Source organism: Nuphar pumila, chromosome 2, assembly GCF_984573655.1.
Source record: "Nuphar pumila chromosome 2, dmNupPumi1.hap1.1, whole genome shotgun sequence".
Lineage (NCBI taxonomy): Eukaryota > Viridiplantae > Streptophyta > Magnoliopsida > Nymphaeales > Nymphaeaceae > Nuphar > Nuphar pumila.
In genome coordinates, this window is record NC_143250.1 from 95,945,775 (window position 1) to 95,959,768 (window position 13,994).

General features: G+C 39.1%; 2 non-coding genes across 2 annotated transcripts; both read left to right on the forward strand.

Moving 5' to 3' along the window:
• Nucleotides 1-13,052: 13,052 nt before the first annotated feature.
• LOC149846242 (small nucleolar RNA R66) lies at nt 13,053-13,127 on the forward strand. Its single transcript, XR_016430643.1, has one exon. It is a non-coding gene; the product is annotated as a small nucleolar RNA R66 (small nucleolar RNA).
• Nucleotides 13,128-13,244: 117 nt separating this feature from the next.
• LOC149846243 (small nucleolar RNA snoR118) lies at nt 13,245-13,323 on the forward strand. Its single transcript, XR_016430670.1, has one exon. It is a non-coding gene; the product is annotated as a small nucleolar RNA snoR118 (small nucleolar RNA).
• The last annotated feature ends 671 nt before the right edge of the window (nt 13,324-13,994 follow it).

The window sequence follows — 13,994 nt, forward strand, 5'->3', positions numbered from 1 at the left end:
TCATCATGATTAATTTACTAGAAATAGACACTTGAATCATGCATTTTGGATGAAAAAATGGTATTTGGAGCATCGAAAATTTATGAAGTTGTAGGCCGTTGATTTTTGAAACCTTATAAAAGCATATCCATGCATCAGAATCAAATGCTCCAAAGAACTCATTCCTGTAAAAACAAGCACATAGATCGGTAAGGTCAGAATTAAAAAAAAAAAAAACCCGAAAATCCGATCAATGTTTCTTATTGGGTAGGTTTGGGAGGTTTTCAATTGGGTAGGTTTTAATTCACCATAACCATCGTATCTCAAAGATGAAGAGTCCGCATTGAGAGGATGTTCATATAATTGGCCCAACAGTAGAGCACGATCAATCTGTCCATCTGAAAGATGGACAGAGGCTGAGCTGACAAATAAACTTAGTGATACACCACAATGCATAAAAAGATACTGGTTTAGTGATACCTGCTTGCTTGAAAACAAATATGTGTCTTAATCAGGCATGTTAGTCAATTTCATTGCTTAACTGTCACCAACGTTGTTTGAGTCAATCTACAACCAGATCTGAAGCCAGATTGCAGCAGTGAATCAGCCAGACGCATCCATGTCTATTCTTCTTGTCTCCAGACCCATCCGTGACTATTCTTCTTGTCTTCACCACTAGATCGTTGCCGGCAATGGGACACTGTCGTTGGCTGAATGAGGAACCCGCAGCCAGAGTCAGCCGCAGTAACTGTCAGTGGTCGGAATCGTCGGCGAACAGCGGTGGCCGACGGCGATTGGTCGCCGTCGACTGACTGTCACTGTCGGATGCAGTGGCGGGCCACCGGTGACAAAAGCAGCCGACGACATATTAAAAAAAGGGGAATATCGGCTCCTCCTTACCTTCGTCGGGCATTGCAGGCGGAGGGAGGCCAAGGCCGGCCGACCGTCGATTTCTGATGTGTCAGCCGCTGGTTGGGCGGCCGGGCGGTCGCCGCCTTCAGTGGAGCCATATTTGGTTTTCACCTCACACAAAATGGGATAAGAACCCCTTTTCAATTTTTGGGTTTTAACCCATCTTCCGCCAGTGGACGGTGGTGGAAGACGGCGGCTACTGTCGCCATCAACCGACCGTCATCGCCTGCAGCTTTGGCTGGCAGCCGGTGGCGACGGCAGCCCCAGTGACGTATGCATATAAAAAAAAACTTTTTTTTCTTACCTTTGCCGGCGTTCGCTGGAGGAGGATTGTTGTCGTCGGGGGAGGGGAGACGATCACTGTCACCAGCGGAACCACCGGTGCCGGTGGCCGTAAGTCGATATCGCGGGGGCGGGGGGGGGGGGGGGGGGGGGGGGGGCGCGCTTATGGAGCTGTCGAAAACCGAAGGCCATCGGGCCTTATTGAGTGCTCTGGTCCGGGCGGATCGGGTATCCCGACCCAGGCGACTGACCCGATCTGAACTCGGTCTGTACGGATCTGGTATCGGATCTGCATCCATGGCCAGACCCGATCCAAGACTCAGACCCGTTATGGTCCGAATTCGGATCGGGTCTGGACTCGATGTCTGGGTTGGACCCGTACCCGGTGACCAGACCAGTCCGAGACCCATTTGGGTATGACCTGAACAGACTGGACCCAAGATTCGGATCTGACCCAGATTCATTATAGATTGGGTCTAGGTCTGAAGCAGGTCAACGATCCATATCTGACCCAAACATTATGGATCTGTTCTAGGTCTGGACTGGGCTGAGGACCCAGATCTAACTCGGGTCATGTTTGGACCGGGTGCAAGTATGGACCAGGTCCGGTTCCAGGATCCAACCCGGATCATGTTTGGACAAGGTCCGACTCTGGATCGGGTTATGAATCCGCATCCGACCCAGACCTTGTTTAGAACAGATTTGGATCTGGATTGAGTCTAGATCGTGGGATCTAATCCGTGAATCGATAATTAATAGGTATGGATCTAGACTGGATCCAAATCGGGGGATCCGACCTAGGATCCATTGAAACTAAATTTGAATCCAAAATAAGGTCCATGTACTTAAATCTATAAAAGACTAAACCAGTTCTATGATCGATACGAAGCATTTCAAGACCAGTTCTAAGCCATTTTGATCTGTTTTTCACTGTTTTGTGATTGTAGAGTCCCTATTTTCATGAACGAATAAAGGAACATGAATTTTTTCATTCGGGTTTATGGGCTTTTGTACATGTTTCAGACCAATTTGATAATTTTAGGACTGATTCAAGTCCTTAGTTGACCGATTTATGGCCATTTCAGACCGGTTCAGAGCATTTTTAGATTGGTTCCAGCACGAGGACCTCGAGTTTTACCCATAAGACATGTTTTTGTTATTTTTCATATTTTATAGGTGTTTATTATCATGGAAGCATGACTTTTTATATGCATTTGATGCTATTTAAGTTATGCATGATATTCAAGTATGAATTATGATTAAATTCATGACATATGTGATGTGTTTTTATTAAAATTTATTTGTGCATATAAGTTGAAACAAAAATTTGTATTTTTGATGATATAATGCATATTTCGTTATAAATATACTTGCATTATCATGTGTGCATGAGCATGCTCCATAATACGAACATGTTTGTAGTAAAAGATCTCGATTAACTGACTCATGCAATCACCAAAGTGATCTGTGTTATACTGATTGAGAATTCTTTGAACCATTTTAAAATTCAGTATTATGATTGTGTGTGACTTTATAAAACCATGATTTTACCCAAAAGTAGGTTATTGTATTCCAAATTCATGGAGAGTGTAATAGTAGATGTGTATGCTAGCCCATGAAGCATGTTCATATGCAAATGTATAGTGTTGAATTACCTCTGGTTACATGATATGTTAGTTTCAACAACTGAAGTCAATTCCTCATGAATTGAGAAGACGAAACAACTATAAGTATTATTGTTTCCATTAAAGTGGAATGATAATGACCTAATTATGCTTGTCTCAAAAAAGGTAAATAATAAAGGGTCTCAGTTTTTACTTTTTTAACATGAGTCACGTTTGAGCAATTATAAGTTTCTTTTCTTTCATTTCTTGGAGTACCAGGTTATTTCATCATCGTGCATATAGATGTTTGCGGGCCTTTTCCCCGTGTTACATGGGTGAAAAATATTTTGTCACTTTTATAGACTATTACTCACGGTATATGTATCTCTACTTATTATTTGAAAAAAACTGAACTCTTTTGAGTTTTTAAGAACTTCAAGAAAGAAGTAGAGAAACTGATTAGTGAAGTTATTAAAATGGTTAGGTCTGATAGATGTGACAAATATTATGGTCGTTTCACTAAGATGAGACAAAAAAAAGGCCATTAGTGCAGTTTCTAAAAGTGAAAGGTATTGTACCTCAATATACCATGCTTGATAGTGCTTACCAGAATAGTGCAACTGAAAGAAGAAATCGTATGTTTAAAAAAATGGTTTGAGTGATGTTGAATCACTAAAATCTTCCCTTGACCTTATGGAGTAAAGCTCATACGATAAAGTGTATATTTTGAATAAGGTTCATACAAAATTTGTCTAAAAGACTCTTTACGAGTTATAAACTAGTATGAAACCTTCTTTGTCATATATGTGCATATGGGGATGTCCAACTGAAGCTAAATTATATAACCCACATATAAAAACCTTTGATCCGAGGATGACTAGTGAATTTTTTATTGGTTATTCAGAAAGATTAAAGTGCTTTAGGTTTTATTATCCATCTCATACACTACAAATACTGAAAATAGATAAAGCAAGATTTCTTAAAAATAGTTCTATCGAGATAGTTACATCTCAAAGTTTTAAAATTGAGAAAATGCAAGATTCAGGTTCCATACCTACAAAGGATAAAGGCCTAGTTTTTTCTATTATTGTGTCTTTGGATAATGCCAAGAAAAATCAGGTTAATGAGCATCAATCCCAAATAGAACAAGTTGTTGATAAAGATATACAAAAATAACACAATGCAAATGTTCATTTTGTACCACTTGTAGCACCTATATAAAAGTCTACGATGACCAAAAAATTTGCTTTTCATCCAGACTATGTAGTGTATTTGCAAGAGCCTAATGATTTTATAGACATTAATGATCCTTTCACCTTTACAAAATCTATTAAAAGTGAAAGATCAACACATTGGATCAATGCCATGAAAGAAGATGTTGACTTTATAGCAAAAAACCAAGTGTGAGATCTTATACCTCGACGTGATGGATTAAGACCTATTGGTTGTGAGTCTTTAAAACTAAGACAGACTCCAAAAGAAAAGTGTAGAGGTACGGGGCTAGGCTCATTGAAAAGGGTTTTATACAGATGAAGGGCATTCATTATAATGAGACTTTTTATCTTTGTCTCAACTAAGAAATCGTTGAGGATAATCACAACTCTTGTAGCTCATTTTAATTTAGAGCTACATCAAATGGATATAAAAACAATTTTCCTGAATGAGAATATAAAAGAGGAGATATATATGCAACAACCTATTTGTTTCAATATAGATGACTCAAATCATTTAGTTTACAAATTAAAGAAATCAATTTATGAACTTAAACAAGCCTCCCGCCATTGGTATAAAAAGTTCAATAAAGTAATTTTAAACTTTGGATTCACTGAAATCATTGTTGATCAGTGCATCTACCTTAAGGCTAGTAGGAGTAAGTTTATAATTCTGGTTTTATATGTTGATGATATTCTTCTTGCAACTAATGATTTGAGCATACAATATGAGACAAAATTTTCTTTTCACTCATTTTGACATGAAGGACATGGGTGAGGCCGCATGTCCTTAGAATTGAGATTCGTCGTGATAGAACTAAGGGTGTCATTGGTCTTTCTCAGAAATTTTATATCCTTAAGGTTCTTAAAAGATATGGAATGAAGAAATGTTCTCTTGCTTTGGCACCCTTAGTGAAAGAGAATAAATTGAGTCTAAAGAACTGTCCTCAGGATGATAAAGAAAAGATTCAGATGACAACTATCTCATATGCTTCAGCGATTAGGAGTTTGCAATATGCACAGACCTGCACCCGACCAGATATCACATTTGTTGTGGGAATGCTTGGTAGATATCAATCTAATCCAGACATTGTGCACTCGAAGGCGAGGAAGAAGGTCATGCACTATTTGCAAGGAACGAATGACTATATTTTGACCTACATAAAGGTTGACCACCTAGAGGTTATTGGATACTCTGATGCAGACTTGGGAAGATGTCTCGATAGAAGAAAGTTCACTGCTGGATACATTTTCCTACTGATAGGTAGTGTAGTCTCATAGAGAAGTAGAAAGCAGTCTACAACTGTTGCTCATACCATGAAGGCAAAATTCATTGCACAAAATGAGACTTCATCTCAGGCCATTTGGATAAGAAACTTTATGATGGGTCTTGGGATTGTGGACTCTATTGATAAATCATTAAAGATCTTTTTATGATAATAAAATTTTTGTGTCCTTCTCGAATAACAACAAAAGTTCAACCATGTGTTGACACATGGAGTTAAAGTACTTTGTTGTTAAAGAAAAGACTAAGAACAATGTAGTGTGTATTGATACAATCGGTACAAAGAAATACTAAAGGGATAGCACCAGGATTATATTCCCAACATATAAAAAGGATGAGCCAGTTTGATTCTTTCTGATATATGACAATGCATTATGGTTATATATGATCACATTTGTTAAGCTAAATTAATTTTGTATGATTTTGTGCATTGTTGATTCTGTGTAAAGGTTCTCGCATTTTGAAAAAAGAGAATAATAGAATAACAATATTAAAAAGACCAATAAAATAAGTTAGAGACCAACCTATTCATAAAGATAATCTTAACATGCTAACGCATTGAAAATATATTATATTGTAGTGCATAAAAATATGACATTTTATAAAGAGATGTTAATCTCCATGACTTATATGGTTCATTCTTGTGATACCAGATAGCATGTGAAACAACATGAAAATCGAATCGATATAACAGTAAAACCATGATAAAGTATTTTTCCATGTCAATGGGTCAAGAGGGAGAATGTTGAAATATGAATCTTATCCAGCTTGATGTGAGCCAGTTTGACATGGGTACATCATGGCTAGCATGACTCATGAGAGTTACAGGGCAGTTATTGCAACTGCCTAGGCAGGGTAACCACTGATTGTGGTAGACTCCCACTACCGGCTTCTTTCAGAAGTCTATAAAGAGACATGGTTGCTTGATGAATGCAACTAAGGTGTCATCTTTCTCTCATTTGGGTTTAGGGTCCTGCTCACCATCGACTTGAAGGCCTGGGATCATTGTGGGCGTCGATAGGCTGAGGAGAATGCCGAGCACCCGTGTGAATGTTCCTTCGTTCATGGCGGCTACCGGTATGTATTTTTGCTTTTTATATTTCGATTTTGTTTTTAGAACTCCAACAACATACACATATACATGCACACTTCAGAATTCCAAATGTGAATATATCAGAATTTAGTGACCGTGTAAGACCAGCAACCGTGACCATCAATGTGAACTTTGCATCTCATACTATTATATACAAATCTATCAATGTAAATTTTGCATGGCACATTATATACAAGTGTCCACTGATGTAAAAATATTGAAGAAACTATATTTTGGATTGTTGAAATTTTAAAACAAGAAAATGATCAGAAATAAGATATCATAAATATGGAATTGAATCAATTGGATAGTGCCAGTTGCAGTCTACCTGATGAGATCCTTGGCTTTACTGTCATGGATAGTACAACTTCTGCATTGGGGCCTTCTGATATGCCTTCAAAGGTTACTGACTAGTATAAGCAAATCGCATCCTCTTTGCAGAAGTAAACGTGAAGTTTATGATAATGTCTATATTGAAATTACACTATAATATCAGCTTTCATCAATCAACAATAACTTCTCTTATTGAATGACAATTAATCTAATCCTGAATCAGGAGATGAACATTAGTGATGAGTCACACTAAGTTGATGTAGGACCTAAATCTCCAGATTCAAGTCTAGGGTTCATATTGTGTAATATATGCTTACATGATAAGTGATCTTAGCAACTGAACCATCAAATCTCATTTGTATGTTACTGGCCCTCTAATGAATGATCCATAATCAAATTAGAATTTATGGATGTCAAATTCCTTTCTTTGATCTTGTGATGATTGCAATACTAAGAATGACAAATTGTTCATTGGATTATTGCATTAAGAACGAATTTCCTTGAATATATATACACCTTGCAGTCCACTCTCGGTTTTGCTGGCGTATCTTCAGGCTCAACTTCCACTTCAAACTTACTGCGTGCTTCCTTCATTCAGAAAGAAAAAGACCAGGCTTATTCAGGAAGGCTGTCCAAATGATCATGCTTGATATACATAATACGAGTAGTGCAGTTAACATGAACCTTCCTCAACTGGACCAAACATACAAAATAACTACGCAACATAATAATTATTTGCTTATAGACCTTTCAGAACCGACTAGGAGGCGTTACTTAGTAAAAGTATAAAGTTCACATGAACATTTAGATATTTAGCAATGCAGGGTAAAGCGTCATACAAAAATATACAGCAAAGTTTAAATAGAAAAGAGCTTTCATAATTTCTTAGATATTTTCAGAATTATTCCTATTATTTATTTTAATCATAGAAAATCCTTAAAATGTAGAAAATATAGGAATGATCCAAGACTTTAAGAGAGAAAAAAACATAATCAAACAGCAGAAGTTTAGTTATCCAATATCAAATCTTGGAGAAATGATATTCTTGTGGGACTGATATCTTCAAATTCAGGTAGCCTTCTTTGGAAGAAATGCTTTCCAGTGCAATTATATGTGAGTCAACTGATGACTGTCTTCTGAGGCGCTTCAAGGATGAGGGTTTTGATGTTGGCGGCTGTACACCTTTAAGCTCCAATGTCTGAAGAATGGGTTATTTACTGTTCAAATCTAGGCATCTGATGACACTATTATTTGTATTTGCAACAAGAAACTTCCCTGCAAAGAGATCATCGAAATTCTGGTCATAGGTAAAATAGTAAAATCTGCTTGCACGTTGGTTGCTTCATCCTGATTCATATATCAATAAAACTACACAACTGCCAGCATGCTCGTAAGTCTTCATGATGTGCTCCAGAATTACAACACACAACGAAAGAGAAAAAAATGTATAGTAAAATAAAATTGAAAATTTACAGGATGAAGTCGATGCTTTCAATTGTAGACAAAAATACTAACATCAACGTTCTAATTTTGATCTTTAAAACATTCAAACTAACCTTTTGTTATAAATGACATGCAGTTGAGTTTGTAATGAAATACAAAATGAACAATAGAACACTTCTTATAGGCTGTTACAAACACACAAAAGTGTGTACACAAGGGCAACTTATGGGTCAAGTACAAGAGCACAAGCACAAGCACAAGGCTTCAAAGGGTTAGAAACAAGTATAAGAATATAAATATATTTGAACTTCAAATGCTTGAGACATGCATGTTATTACAAAAGTGAGAGACATCCTTTTATAGAGTTAGATGGGCTCAAAGAGCTGTTGGGAGCACCCCCAATAGCTAGAAAAAGAGTTGTTGGGGGAGCTCCCAACAACTCTATTTCAAAGGACTGAAAGGCCCTTGGCAATAGGCCAATATTACAAACAGAAAATAAAAAAATAAAATACAAAAATAAAAACAGTTGTGCCCCTATTGGGCACAACCTGTTACATAGTGTAAAAAGATAGAAATACCCTAGTGGGTATTGCCTATATATATATATATATATATATATATATATATATATATATATATATATATATATATATATATATATATATATATATATATATATATATATATATTCTTAACACTCTCCCTCAAACTTACGGTGTGATCACTAGTAGTTTATCAAGAAGTAAAACCAGGGAGAATGAAGCATTTTCATGAAAAAATTAGTCAATCAAAATTCTGATGCTACATACAACAAGATGATCATCTTCTTAAGGTATACTTCCTGAACATAGTGGCAATTCATCTCGATATGCTTGTTTTTTTCATAAAATGTGTGGTTGCTAGCTATATATGTGACACTTTTTTATCATGGCATAACCGGGATGGTGATTGCATCAACATTTCCATATCTTCTAATAGTCGTCTCAACCATACAATCTCGAACATTGCAGTAGCCAATGTGCGATATTCAGCTTTAGTCGATGACAAATATATTTTTGCTGCTTTTTGCACTTCCACGACACCAAGTCACATATAAAGACAAATCGATGGTTGAACGTCTATTATTAGGATCTTCTCCTCAATCAGAATCAGTATAAGCAATTAATTTAAGTGGATAGGAAGATAGTAAAATTCATTTTAAAATAAAATTCTTTAAATATCTAATGATACGCATAATGACACTCATGTGCACAGTAGTAAGGGGATGCTGGAATTGACTGGCTATGTGTACCATGTGTGAAATATCAGGTCTAGTGACAGTTAAATAAGAGTCCCAATCATCTGTTGATAAGGACTAAAGTCATTCAAGGGTGTGACATCATCTTGTAAGGAAACAAGGAGTCTTCATACACCTCACTCAAAAGGCACAATCATACCCACAAATGGTCCAAAGTACAAAAACCACTAAGGGCTAATGAAGAACGTAATCACAAAGTGCACATGCATAAGTCCACTATGAGACAATCCAAAAAGCACTAAGGCTTACATAAGCAGAAGAGTGCATACAATATCAAACAAGAGACAACACTTAAAAATAATGAATTTATTTATCAAGGAGATTCAAAGAAGCTTACAAATAAAAGAGCCCTAAAGCCCTAATTTATAGACAAAAAGAGGCCAAGAGAGAGCCTCCAAATAGACATTGGGAGGCACCCAACAATCATATTTGTAATCGTTGAGAGTACTCCCAACGACTATATGGAGGTATTTTACAAGAATTCCCTTACACCAAGAAATAAAAAACAAAAAATTAAAATAAGAAGAATAAAAAGAAACCTATTTTCTAACATATACAAAATATCCAAAATACCCCTTATGGGCAACCTAAATTACATTATTAATTATAGCTATATATATAACTGGGTATGTTTGATGGCTTGTCCATGGTTGGACTAAATGAACAAAAAGAACAGAACAAAACATTGGTTATGTTTGTTCCGTAACAATTGTTCCAAGTCCAACGTTTGTTTGGATCATACTCAAATGCTATGTTCCAAATGTTCGTTGTTTGATGACGATGTATAGACAACTTGAACAGTGAAAGAGAAAAGAAGGGTGAAGCTGAGGAGGAAGATGGGGAAGTAGCAACGACGCGGGATTCCCTTCGATTCTTCCTCTTCCTCTAGCAATCCTTCCTCTTCGATGAAGGGGATTCCCCTAATTTGAGCAATCCATCGAAACAGAGAGAAAGGAGCAGGGAGGGCCTCACCCTCCCTTGCCGAAACAGGGAGACAGGGCACCCTTCCCCTGTCAAAAAGAGAGGGCATCACCCTCCCTTGCAACAACAGGGAGACAGGGAGGGGTTGCGCCCCTCCCCAGTCGAAAGAGAGGACAGGGAGAGGGAAAGAGCGGGGTGCTCGACACCCTCCCTACGGCTCCGATAAGAGGGGGTTGCTCCGGCTTTGGCAAGAGGGGGAGGCGCAGGGAGACCTTGCCGACCCTGTCACCGTGGTCGATCTTGGTGGAGCCCAACTTGAGGGAGTCGGAGACCCTGCTGGCGGAGGACTCACGGGAGTGGCAACCGACAAAGGAGTGGGAGTGGGAGTGGGGAGGGGAGCCCATCGGGCTGAGCACTGGCGTCGAGTGCAGTGACGTCTTCTCGCCATCGTGGGAGTCACGTAGGGATGGCAGTGGACCGAGGGAAATGGACCCCACCACTCCTCACCCTGTTTGGACCGAGGATAGAGGACATGAAATGGGGATGGAGGCAGGGTTGAAGGTTTAAATAAAAACCTGTGTGAGGATGGAAGAGGGGATGGACTTACGCTTTTTCCTGCCCCGCCTTTGCTCGATCCCTGATCCTCCTTAGTAAAATAACTAAAATGCCTTTAGAGATGACAGTGGACTAGGAGAAAACGAGGTATCGCTCTGCCTCATCCGGTTTGAACTGGGGATGGAGGACATGGAACGAGAATGGAGGTTAAAATCAAACTCGGATGGAGATGAAGGCAAGAATGAAGGGCAGAATTTTGAGATGGTGTGGGGGTGGAGACCTTGTACCCCACCTCCGCCCCGGTCCACTGCCATCCCTAGAGTCGCGGGAGGGGCTCTGCACGTAGTACACGGGCCATCAAGGCGACGATGGGGGCGAGGCCCTCCAAAAGGTGAACCCACCACGGTCGGCCAAATGATTAAGCTGCGATCTTCCAGCGAGATTGGTTGGGTGGTGGTGCTGAGTAGAGGTGGATCGAAAGAGAGAGAGAGAGAGAGTCAGTGCCCCTCTGCCTTGCTCAATCGATGGAGAGAAGCATCGACGGGCGCGGCACGCCCGTTGATGCATTTTTTTTATATTCTTTCAGTTCTTGTTCTTTTTGTAACGGGGGAGGGGTGGGGCAAAAATTACACATCAAAATGAATGTGGCAGACACACGAAACGTCGTTCGCCGCGTTCAATGTTAGTTGAAAATCGTTGTTCCCAACGTAATTTTCGTCTGAATCACACTGGGAGCGGCGCATCAAACGTACCCTAAAGGTACGTTTGGAAGTGAGAAAGATGTAGGAAAAGTGATACAGGGTTGAAAAAACCTCTCTATTTTTTCAACACTTCCAAACTAGAGAGTTTTTTTTTTCCAAAAAAGTACACTTTTGATAGTAAAAATTCCTCAAGAGGAAGGTGAAAGAATGTTTTTTACCAAAGAAAATAGTGATTTACACTCTCCACCACCCATCTCATCGTATCTAACCACAACCACCACCACCCATCTCATCGTATCTAATCACAACCACCACAACCATCCATCTCACCACACTACTCACCTCCCTAAAAACCACCCTCCCTATGGTGATTTTATACCATCCATCACCACCATTTATCTCACTACCACCCGCCTTCTAAAAAATTGTGTCGGAGAAGCTCCATCACCCACATCTCAGAAAATTGTCCTCCCTACCATCTATGACCACCATCCATCACCCACCTCCCGAAAAATGGGGTTGGAGAAACTCCACTGTCATCACCCCCCTCGATGATTTTCCAATACCACTACCCACCTCCTGAGTAACCGTGCCAGAGAAACTCCACAACTCCCCCCCCCCCCCCCCCCCTCATTTTTTGAAGATTTTTTATTTTATTTTTCTCATGCTACCCAAACAAGCTAAAAAAATTTATTTTGAAAAAATTATCATATCAAAACTTCTGATAAGCAAAATTTTTGTCATGAGAATTTTTCTTGCTTTCAAACGTGCCCTAAGTCGTACTCAGATTCGGATAGCCCATTGCATTCGCATCCGGTTTTGCTTACCGAATCCGACTAAACAGGCCCGGATTCGGTGGGATATCGGACCCTACCCCGAACCGTTTCCGGAAACCCTAACACGAATCCATTTGGGGTTGTTTCCTTCGGAAACCCTAACGCGTATAAAGAAACTCTATTTAACGCCGCCTCTCTCTCGCTCTCTCACTTTCTCATTTGTGGGTCGATCCCATCGGCAGCCCGAGATCTCACTTTTGTGTTGGTGATTTTAGAGTACCATCGATCAATCCCTCTGTATTTTTCCCATATGTATCTCCGGACTATCTTCTTAATCTGTGCCGATTCTTTTATGGTTATTGATCTCTCTCTCTCTCTCTCTCTCTCTCTCTCTCTCTCTCTCTCTCTCTCTCTCTCTCTCTGTGAGCCTTTTGATGGGTCTCTTCCACCAATTTTCTGATGGTTTTGGGGTTACCCATCTCAACGTTTCCTGTGAAGGGCTTAGATCCAAAGCAGGATTTTGTTGAGTCACTCTGCCTTTCTTTGCCAAAGGCATAGTGAATAACGTACTGCGACATTGAACGGGAAAGCCAGTCGTCTCTGAAAAGAACCTTGGTTTTTTCTTTGATCTTTTTTTGCCGTTTCCAAAGGTATTGAAGGTCCGATGATGGTATGTAATCTTTGAGAGCTGATTTTTTCTCAATTGATGAAAGTTACAAGCATTTCTCTGAGGACCCTCAAACAAATTATTTCCTCCTTTAAATCATTTTGTTTTAGTTCTCAATTTTTTCTGAGTGTGTATCTAACGCCCTTTAGGCATTAAAAAAACTATTTTGAGTTTGAGGGTAGGCTTTGGATGATGAAATGCACTGGGCTCTGAGCAATTTTTGTTGATGGAAATGCATTTTGCCTAGAAAGCATTGTCTGACTTAAAACCAACCACTCTGTTTTTTCTTTGCCGTTTGTCTGATTTATAAGATCAATAGTCTATATCTTTGGTTTTGTGATGGAGAATGGGGGTAATTATTGATTTTTGGATCTTGTGGTGGAGATTGGCTTAAATAGAGATGTTTTTTGAATAACTATTTTCCTGTATTCTTTAGTAGAAATTTTATGCTGGGATTAAAGCCTGTAAAGTGACCATGGGATTAACATGCAAAGTTGGATCTGGATCAGATCTGAAACAGTAAAAAATTTCAAAAACTTCATCTTGGGTTCAACCTATTTGCATCCTCAGAGAAAACATCTGTTAAACAGCCAAGGGTCTATGAGAGAGGGATCAAATGTAGATATATTGATGGACTAGGGACTACCCTAGTAGCCTCTAAGAAACCTTTCCAAAATTTTCATAATAATAAGAAATAACTAAAAAAAGCCTTTTTCTCAATCTCCTTTTGACCTTGGCTGCCAGAGAGTTTTTGTTCGATAACAGAGAAACCACCATTTTGATTTCGATGCTCCATTACGGTATCACATTGGGGATAGCTTCCGTCTGCTTTGGTGCTTACCTTGTAGGGCAAAAGGTGTGCACCTCGTTAGGGTTGACTAGACCCGACCATATAACTGAGAATCAGGTTCAGTTTTGGGTTCTATTGGAGCATG